Source organism: Lonchura striata, chromosome 5 (assembly GCF_046129695.1).
Source record: "Lonchura striata isolate bLonStr1 chromosome 5, bLonStr1.mat, whole genome shotgun sequence".
Classification (NCBI taxonomy): domain Eukaryota; kingdom Metazoa; phylum Chordata; class Aves; order Passeriformes; family Estrildidae; genus Lonchura; species Lonchura striata.
The window spans coordinates 7,902,273-7,912,871 of NC_134607.1; the positions used below are offsets into that span (position 1 = coordinate 7,902,273).

Below are 10,599 nucleotides of genomic sequence, written 5' to 3' on the forward strand. Positions count from 1 at the left end.
TTTTTTCAAATGTTGTAGAAAATATATTTCTAGTTATAGGTTCGTTTGCATGCTTGTTGAGCAGCTTGGTCTAGTGGAAGGTCTCCTGCCTACCACAGGGGTTTAGGAATCAGATGATAACTTTAAGGTCCCTGATAATCCAAACCATTCCATGAGTCTATGATATAAATAAAATAAATAAATAAATAGATCAATCCCTTAGTGTGTTTTTTTTCATAGCAAGTTGTATTTTTCCCAAACCAGAACAATGAATGAGATTTTGTGTTTTCTTTATAGACATAAGCTTTATATAAAAACCCAGCTTGTTTATCCACTGAGAATCAAAACATAGCTTCCTGTAAATACTTAAAACAATCTTCACTACTAAGCAGAAATTAAACATGCAAACAAAATATTCCCCTTGTTGTTCAAGGGAGGTTTAGCTAATGCCTAAATAGGTATAACCAGAGCTTCTCATCAGGCAAGTGAAAAGGATTTAATTTGTCCCCAGTCAGCACTATATCTTGTTACAGGACACTTTAAAAAAAACAAAAACAAAAAAAACCAGAAAGACACCACAAATATAAACCCTCCCCAAAACAAAAACAAACAAACAAACCCCCAAACAAAAAATCCAACCCAAATTTAATATGGAAGTACTAATATATTTTATATTTTCTATCTTTATTTCTTGCGTTGATTGTCAAAACCACAACTCTTTAGACCTCAGTCACTTCAGGAAAAAGTTGCTTTTCCTGGTTTATTTTGCCAGTTTAGTTTCATCAAGAAGCAAAGTCATGGACACAGAAAGAGCTGCTCAGTCTCCACAGCATGCTAAATGTTAACCTCACAGTCTCAGCCTCACACTAATAGAAAACAAAAATAAATCTGTTAAACCTGTCAGGTTTACAATCTGGAAACATTAATGGTTGATATGGAACATAGAGAGTTTTATTGAGAATGAATTGCACTTGAGGAATGCAAGATATCTCTGATCCTGGAAAAAAAGCCTTCTTAGAACAGAGGCACAGATTTTTTAAATGAGCAAGATAAAAAACACTTTAAAAAAAATAAAGTCAAATAAAAAGGAAATTTTCCCATTATCTTCGTTTTGAGCCAGTGTTTGATTCAAAGCCAGTAGACAATTTGTCCTTGATCTCACTGTAAAAGCAGAGTCAGCTCTCCTGTGCTGGAGTCTGGAGCTGCACGCCTCCTCTCTCTTGCATAGTTTTATATCCATGTTTTTGGGGATGTTTTCTGGCTTTTCCAATCCCTGTCCTGGATTTTGACTGGTAAAGACAAGTCAGCACTGCTTTCTCTTAAGAAGGACACTTCTTTTTTAGTTAATCCTTCTGTAAACTGTAAAAAGAAGTGAAATTACCTCCAAACATGCACACCCTTCACTAATTGAAGTTCCTCTAATTGATGCTCATGGGCTGCATGGCTTAACCAATCTGTGCCCAGATTGCTGGCCCAGAGGATTGCTGGCCCAAATCAAGCTGCATTCTCACCTTTTAAGGTTTGCCTCAGAATATCCTGAAAACAATTCTCACTACTCCAGCAGGTTTCCACCATCACAAACAGATAAAATTAATGTTGGGGAAGTTTTCAAACACTTCAGTGATTATACAGCCTGTACTGTACTTAAATAAAGTCCTTCAGGCACTGGGGAGTTCCTGCCTTGCCGGAAGGCAGCAGGGCATGAACTCATAGATCACTGGGAGAGAATTTTTTTTTTACTTTGTTAATTCACCTATATAAACCAGAGAGAATTCACCTCAATCATCTATATAGTAGATCCACCCTTTCTACCACTGCAATATCTTTGATGCTATAAACTACCCACACTGCTGCCACAGTAACTGGAGACACTACTCACTTCTAATATTGTTACTTGTGATAATATTTACTCCACTTTAACAAGGTTAGTTTTGCCCACAGCTTGTGGGAACATGAGAGGCAAAGTCAGTGGTGTGCAACACAGTGCGAGCGGCGGTGTGCCTTGGTCGCTGCAAGGGATCGAGATAAAGAGACCAAGAGAGGTCAGTTGTGTGCAGTCCAGAGAGATTGTATTGCCTGAACGGTTGCAGGGACAAAAGACCCTGGGCTACTGCCCAGATACAGTTTTATACAGCAAAATTAAGAGATAAGGTCTAAACAATAGAGACAGTGTCCAGCTTAGGCACATCAGAACCACCCCAGGGGTCAGGTCCAATGGGAACTGCTCAGGGGTGGGGAGAAGGGGATTCACAGAGAAATGCTGAAGCGAAACTTTCCTGAAACAATTTTGAGTCCAGAACGAATGGGCATAGAGATGCTAATTGCCCATTTGGCCCCTTGATTTGGACCACATTTTTGGATTGTTGTGCTACTTTTGGACCTCCCACACCTACAACTGGGTGGCCTACATTTTCCAACTCCCATTGCTTTGGCCATTTTTGAGAAGGAATGACTGTCACATCTGCCCCTGTGTCCATCATCCCCTGAAGGAGAACAGAATGGCCCTTGATCTGGAGGCCACACCACACGAGGGGTTTCTCCTCTCCCAGCGTCTCGGTGTAAAAGACCAAGAGGGCATGATCATCACACAAAAGATGGGGCACTAGAATGGCCTGCACAATGATCTGTCCCTCCACCAGGAAGAGAGGAGGGTGGACACAGCGTGCCATGAGATAGAAGGTCCTGGGATCGAGCGAAACGATGCCAGGAGGAATTTCTATCTCCTTTGGAGTGTACTTTGTGTCCCCAATGACAAGATACTTGCAGTTTAGTAGATCATTCCGTCTGCAAGTCTCGCAGTCCCGAATGCAGGCCAGGAGCTCTGCTGTAGCTGTAATGAAATGCCAGTCCTGATTAGAAAAATGAACAGGTTTAGTAAGTCTCAACCGATAAGATTCAGTTTTATCAATGGTGTAAGCTTGGCTGCTGGCACTAGGCACAATGTGGTAAACAGCAGCTCTGGCCACAATGCCTTGGCCCAACCCCATTTTTGCCATCACGCAGGATAGGACCACACTCCCCAATAAGTTTTTTTGCTGATTGGAGATCTCCCCAGCTCCCACTTTCCCCTCTTTGGAAGGCACTGTCCCCCACAGGGGGCACTGGCCTATGAGATTTCCTTCCTGGTTACAGAAATAGCATCGGCGTTTGGGTGCAGGAGGCTTGGCAGCCCTTGGTGTTTTCAGGGTTACCGTTGCCTCTGCAACCACCTTTCCCCGCGGTTTTATCACTGAGTCCTGTGTCATTAGTGTAGCTTTCCTCATGCACTCCTCAATGAGCTGATCGAGTGAGGGGGGAGGCGATGATGGAAGGGCCAGGATGACTCGCTGACAGGCTTCATTTGCATTTGTGGTGACAAGTTCTAATGTAAGTTGATCTTGGAGCTCTGGATTTTGCACCCTTTTTTCCACTGAAGCTCACACTCAATCCACAAAATCCATGAATGGTTCTGTAACAGACTGCTTTAAAGCGGTATAAGAAACAAGAGGTTCTTTAGAAGGCATGTTTAAAAATGCTGATTCTGCTGCATCCCTGGACAGGTCTAACACTGCTCTGGGAATGCCTGCGGCTTGCTTCTTAGCTTGGCTCCAATCACCTTCACCCACTAGATGTTCTAAAGTGATTTCCTCATCCTCTATGTCTATGGAATGGTTTGGACTCTGCAAAATCTCTGGGAGGAGATTTCCTGCAAGCCTTTTCCAAGTTCTTTCCCACAATCTAAACTCAGACTGAGGGAGCAAGCAAGTGAAAAGACGTCTCAAATCAGCAGGGACAAATGTTTTGGAGCTTAGAGTAGCCTTTAAAATGCTCTTAAAAAATTTGCTCCTTTCTCCAAACTCACGCTTTGTTTTGCAGAGTTCCTGACACTGTTGTATGACAGGGGCTCCCATCTAGGGTTTTTTCCTCTGGCATTATAAATCACTGGGGCCAGGAACGGAGGTTCGGTGTCTCTGACCAGTTTCTGTTTCCCCGTGCTGACAGTCTGGTACCTGCCATTGCTGAGGGAACCAGGAGTGAGAGAGGGGCCGGCTTGTGTGGGAGTGGCCGCAGCTGGCGGGGCCATGTGGAGCGGGGCAGGGGCAGGGGGTGGTGATGCAACTGCGAGGGGAGGAGCTGAGGGCTGGACTGGGGGCTGGACCGGGGGCTGGACTGTGGGCTGGACTGTGGGCTGAACCGCCGCAAGGGAGGAGGGGTTGGGATCAGGGATGGGCGAAGGGAGGAATGCGAGGGCTGTGGGCATGTTCTGGGCTGGCACAGGGAGCAAGGAATTCTGGGATGGAGAAGGGAATGTCGCGTGGCCGCCTCCATCTTGTGGTGGCTGCACGGGGGTGGGGGGGGTGGTGCAAAGCATGGATTTTGAGCTGCGGGAGCAAAATCAGGAGATGGAGAAGGGTTAAGAACTGAATCTACATCTGCACGGTCAGTTTTTTCACAGCACGGGACGTGGGGGGTCACAGGGGACACGATGGAACCCTTTTCTGTTCCCCGCGCGTCATGAGTGTCTGCACTTTCTTTCACAAAGTCATAAACGAACAAAAAGATTCTCATAAAACGTTCTTTCACTGAGGGATTTCCTGCCTTTGTCCTTTCACTCAGCACTGCACCCACACATTTCCAAAATCGTCTTTCTTTCACTTCTTGCTCTGTTACCTCCAAAAAACTTACTGTTATCTATTTGACAAACTGTTTCACAAGGCTCTTAGGAAGTTTTACACCTGCTTGCTGCAGGGGTTGCTGAACTTGTTTATAAATCTCTTTCTGCTGTGTAGTCAGCGTAACACCCATCGCTGGCTGCACAGCAAATCTCACCCAGTTACTGCAGCAAAAGCCCCAAAGTTCTAAAGCCACGACGGAGACCCCCGCCACGCCCGCGCGCTGGCGTGTCCCTCCATGGGAGCACGAGAGCCTACCTCCAGTCTCCTGGCCGGATCCCTTCCCGCCAGTACTGAGACTCACCCACCGCCGTCCTTTAGACACCACGCTGCAGTAACAGTTCCCGACTCCCACAGACAATCTTCCAGGTGTTAGGAATGTGCCGTCCGCATCTGTGAACACCATGCCGGACAGAAATCGGCATCTCTGTCTCCGCGGCAACAGTCCTGCCGGGCTGCGTGGAAGGGCGAGTGCCCACACCACCAGCGGGTCCGAGAGCTTCTCCCCGCGGAGCTGACAGCCTGCGTGGCGATTTTTTTGCACCGCTCGCCGCTCTGTCACTCGCGGTGACACTGATCACAAAATGTCTGGAAAAGCTCTTAACCGGCGGACTGACCGCAGCAGCCGCAGCTCGCTCGCTTGAACCGATGCAAACCCCACATTGGGCGCCACTTACGGCTTTTGGGGGTCATTGCAGCTGTCCCCCGTCCCTCCCCGGCCCCCCGGGACCCCTCCGGCTAGCTGTCCCCTCCGGGGACCGGGGTTTTGCTGCAGTCCCGCTGCCCTGGGCTTACCAGGCAGCGGCTGGGTTAGCACGGTGCAAGTGGCGGTGTGCCTCGGTCACCGCAAGGGATCGAGATAAAGAGACCAAGAGAGGTCAGTTGTGTGCAGTCCAGAAAGATTGTATTGCCTGAACGGTTGCAGGGACAAAAGACCCTGGGCTACTGCCCAGATACAGTTTTATACAACAAAATTAAGAGATAAGGTCTAAACAATAGAGACAGTGTCCAGCTTAGGCACATCAGAACCACCCCAGGGGTCAGGTCCAATGGGAACTGCTCAGGGGTGGGGAGAAGGGGGTTCACAGAGAAATGCTGAAGCTAAACTTTCCTGAAACAATGGGGCATACATAAATGTATCTTTTCCTCAGTTTCCCATTCCCAAGGCCTTTCTAAAACCCTTCCTCCACACTACCATGCCAGCATGATAGCAACAGTGTGCAACACAGGGTGGCCTGGATTAGAGCTCTGTATTCCCTTGGAACCAAACCAACTCAAAAATCAAACTATGTGATTTCTGCAGAAGTTCACAGCAGTACAGATCCTGTTGCAGGCTCCTTGGCAGGGCAGCAATCAGCCTTTTTCAGTCCTGGACATTCCTGGGAATATGAGTTTTTTAAAGGGTGGTAGAGTCTTAGTCCTCCTTTCCAAGTGTGACCAGAAGTGCTCAGCCTGCATAAAGCAGATTAAAACTCAAGCAATTGCTTGGATCATTACATGACCCAATAAAGATGAAATATCATTGCAGGCTTTTTGCTGGACCATCTGACTCAGCCATACATGAAAAGGTAGGAAGCAGGGAGGGGAAGGAGGGGAAGCGAGGCAGGGAAGGGAAGGAGGATATGCACAGAAGTGATGCATGAGAAACCATTGCCAAGGCCAGCAGGGCAAATGTCCCCAGTGTGCTAAAAACATTCAGTGCTGTGCTCTCTTCCTGACCTCTTTGGCTGCGTGCTCTGTCTATTCCAGTAAACAGAATAAGGCCAGGACACAGGCTGAGAGCTGGGCCACGCTCATCTTTACCTCCTTGCTCCTGGCATGGTTGGGGCTCCCTCAAAGGCTTACCCTGGCAGTCAGGGCTTGGCGTGGCTTCAGGGGGAAGCTCGTGATCATGGCCAGCTTGTCCCACCGTGTCTGGGGGAGCCTGAGCAATGGCACGTGGGCAAGGATGAACAGAATGAGCCACCCGGCCAGGGAGTACCTGCTACAGGTACAGCCACTGCTAAAGCTGGGAGACACCATCTTTATGCTTGTTCTGGCTAAATCAAACTTTTAAAAGCAAATGATGAAGCACTTGTATACCCATATGTGGGAATCCAGGGCTTCCCTCTGGTTGCCCTGGCAGGTCTGAGACTCTGGCAGGGGGTCAGGAACCCTCCTGTACAGAGCCCCCAGAGACACTGTCTCTGATCTCTGTCCATGGAAAAGAATTTTCAGTCTTACAGGATGAATTACAAGCTCTGAGTGTTTGATATAAGTAATAATTAACTGTGGCACAGGTGCAAAAATAAAATTTTAGGTTTCTAGATTAGGGGTTCAAAGGGGACAAGATATAGGAAACTGGGTGTGTCTCATCCTTTTTCCTCTTCATGCCCTCCATGTTTCACTGTAGTGTTGGCATTGGTATAGGCTGGGGACACACTGTCCAACGTAGGTGACAGATATTGGCACGTTATTGTAAATCCAGCCCAGGGAGTTTCTGGTATTTAATGTTTGTAACATCCCACTGAGGGCAGAGCCCCACACGCTGCCCTGCAGGACAGACCTGTGGCAGGGCAGCAGAACATGTTAGAGATAAACAGAATAAACAACCTTGAAACCAGCACAGACAAATTATGGCTTCTGCTTTGGCAGCAGGGCTGAAAGACAGAGACTTTTTACAATCTCAGAATCATCAATACTTCAGATTCCAACACCCATCCATGTGTCAAATAGAGAACTGTCACCGGGGTGTGCCCTTCTGTGGCTATGCTGAAGCAGCCTGGCAGCAATCACTGCATGATGTGCCCACCTTCTGCCTCTCTTGGCTCCAGCATGTTCCTAAAACACTGTGAGCCTCCAGCCCTGACACAGAATTTAGTAATAAAGGGTAGGAAGGCTTTTCCAGAGAGGACTGTCCTTTTCTGCAGTGTCTAGTTAAGGCCTGCCCTCCAGTGCCTGTGATGCACTCTGGATTGTGGAGGTAAATGCAGCAGGAAAGAAACTGGCTCTTCTATGCAAATATATGCAAGTAGTCTGTGTTACAAGAAAGTGGCAGAGGGATTCTCTTCTAACCTTCCTTCTTCCCCATAAATCATACTGAATTGTGCACTATTTTCCTGTTAATGCTTAGAGCTTAGAAAGCCTTTCAGGAGGATTTACTGTGAAATTTATACCTTTATTTAGAGAATTACTCACAGGTGGTGAATTGACTGAAATCTCACTGTGCTGCTGTACACTGCTATTCAGAACAGTAATCTTGGCATCAATTTAGCTTTGCATTCTGCTGAGAGCATTTTCTTTTGCATGCTTGTTTTCACAAGGTGCTTTATTCTGACTTGCTAGCTCAAAGCACATTTCTCACTCATTGCTTTGCTTGCAAAAGCCTTGTTCAACTGGCAAATTAATATGAATGCACTGAAAAACAATATCCCACCAAAACTGCCCATAGGCTCTTCTGAGGAGAATTCAAGCTTTGAAATATATGTTTTATTTATAGAATGTCCATTAGAAATCAAGCCAGGAAGTTAAAGCTGCTGAAATGCTAGACATTCTGTTTAATTTTTAAACAAAATTCTAAGAAATATATTCTAGTATAAAGGAGGCTTTTATGAATCATGAGTCATTTTCTGTTGATGGAAATACGATTGGTATCTCATGTAACTTATTACTTCCCTGTTCTGCCCCTGCTCTTTCCTATTGAAAGTATCTGACAATCTATCTTTGCTATTTATAAAACACCTAAATGGGCTGATAACCAAAGAGAAAAGAGACTGTTTGAAGTTACCATTCAAAAGGTCTTTCGGTGCTCTCTAATTCCTCATAACCTGTCACATGCCAGTCTCACACTGCTCATAAGAGCAAAGTAGGACTGATTTGAACATGCACACTATTTCCCAATTTTTCCATCCTTTTGTCTAGCTGCCTGAGTTTCAAAACATGAACTATGTTATTAATTCAATCCTCACCAGAGCCATCTTTTTCTGTTGAGTCATGGCACCAGATTTACAGACAGGTGTCTGTTCTTCACACAGTTGTCTCTCTGCTGGTTGAATTATTCCTCAAGAGAAGACATTTCCAGGCTCCTGACAAATATATTTCATAAAAAGAATCATTCTTGGAGGCATTCTTAGACAATTCTTATTTCAAAGTGCTCCATAAACACATTAAATTAAGAAAGCTGCATGAGTTTTCCAGCACCTGGAAGAAACCAGGTGAAATGCTGCTACTTTCTAGGTTGCAGTCATTATGACAGCTTATAGATTAAAAGCCAAAATTTAAAAAATTAAAACTAAACCAGATAGAAACAGAGTAAAAATCCACTTTTCTAATTGCAGGGCACAAGTGCTTGGGCTGGGCTGGCCCAGGATAACAGCATCTTAAAACCACTGCCTGATTTATGAATTGGATCTTGCTTGTATATAGAGGGTGTAAGAGTCAAGCTAAGTAGAAGGGACATATCCACCTTTCTCATAATACAACATACCCTTTTGACTGTGTTCATGAATAAAAATTAATTATAATTATCACAATAAACATGTTTTTCAAGAGAAACTAACTGTGTGTCCTAGGGAAGGACAGTTTATTACCTGTAACATTGAGAGGTATATAAACATAAATAGGTCCCTTGTTAGAAAGGTTTTTACTTAAGAAAAAAGCTTACTTCAAAATGTTGTGGCAATTTTGATAGCTCCTCTGTCTGTCCCAAACTTACGATCTGTTCCAAATATTTCCTTTGCAAACCCTGAGGAGTCCAGAAGAATCCTCTTTGAAGTCCACTGTCCTATCAGAAAGCACTTAATAGCTTTTGGAGCAACACAGATTCTGTCACTAGCAGCATCACAGAAAAAGTAAAAGTGGGGAAAAAAGAGAAAAAAAACAAAGGATGCCTTATTTTCACATCTCCATGCAGAAGGGAGGAATGAGGTACTACTTCACATGTACCACCTGGGCATCTTCTTTACCTTCACCTCTCCCTGAAGGCATGCCAAACACACAGAATACTACACTGAAGTGTATGGCCATGCCTATTATATTAAAATGAAATGGTCTCCCCTCAGATTACCAATCTTCCTAGGTGGAAATACAGAAAAAAAGCCTCTGGGCCTTTGGCTAAAATGATCTTGAATCCTGACAGCAAGAAAATGTGGCAGGCACAGGGCAATAGGAGGCAGGATGATTCCAGGGCTATAAACCACTCTGCCAGAGTCAGTTAAAGGACTGGGCAAACATTATTTTAGGGGTTAAAAAAGAACAAATACTCAATCCATATGGAACAGATGTGGTAAATTTGAATGCAACATGAAACCTGCAGATCACTAAAGTCAAAAACAAGCTGTAGAGAATGTTGACAAACATTAAAATGGCCACATATGGAAACTGAATAAAAGGAAGAAACAACAACTTACATCCTCCTCTTCCTCCTGGTAAAGGGCTTGGGATCACCTGCCAAGCTCTGCACCTTTGCCAAAATAAAACTTTTAAACCTTGGACCCAGAGGGGCAGTGAAAGGGTAAAGGTAGCATGCAAGAAAAGGATAAATACCACAGAATTTGTTTGTACATTAACTGCATATAATTGCAAACAGAACTATTAGCAGCATTGTTATTTGACTAATACGTATTTAATTAGACTGTTTAGAATTTAATTAATTTAATTGGATTAACAATGTATTTTGCGTTTCCTCCATCCTTAACGAGATGTGAAGAAGAACAAACCAGTGGGAATTTGAGCAGCTGCTCTGTAATTTACATGCAACAGATATCCCATGCAAATCAAAGGCCTGGGAATGCAGATCTGCAAACAACTTCCTGAGGGAAAAAAACCTTGCCTGCTGAAAAAATAGTGTCTTAAAGAAAAGAGAGTTTCCTATAATACAGAAGCTTAACTGCAGTGATATGGAGGAGCAAAAACACCACAGAAATTGAAATATGCTCCTGCTGGGGTCATTACCAGACATGTTAGTTGATTCAGCACTCCATGAACTGCA

The 10,599-nt window shown here is 44.7% G+C and overlaps 1 long non-coding RNA gene across 1 annotated transcript; it reads left to right on the top strand.

Moving 5' to 3' along the window:
* Positions 1 to 4,329: 4,329 nt before the first annotated feature.
* LOC110472992 (uncharacterized) lies at positions 4,330 to 10,344 on the top strand. The gene is made up of 3 exons (XR_002465797.1): positions 4,330 to 4,398; positions 6,160 to 6,199; positions 10,310 to 10,344. It is a non-coding gene; the product is annotated as an uncharacterized LOC110472992 (long non-coding RNA).
* The last annotated feature ends 255 nt before the right edge of the window (positions 10,345 to 10,599 follow it).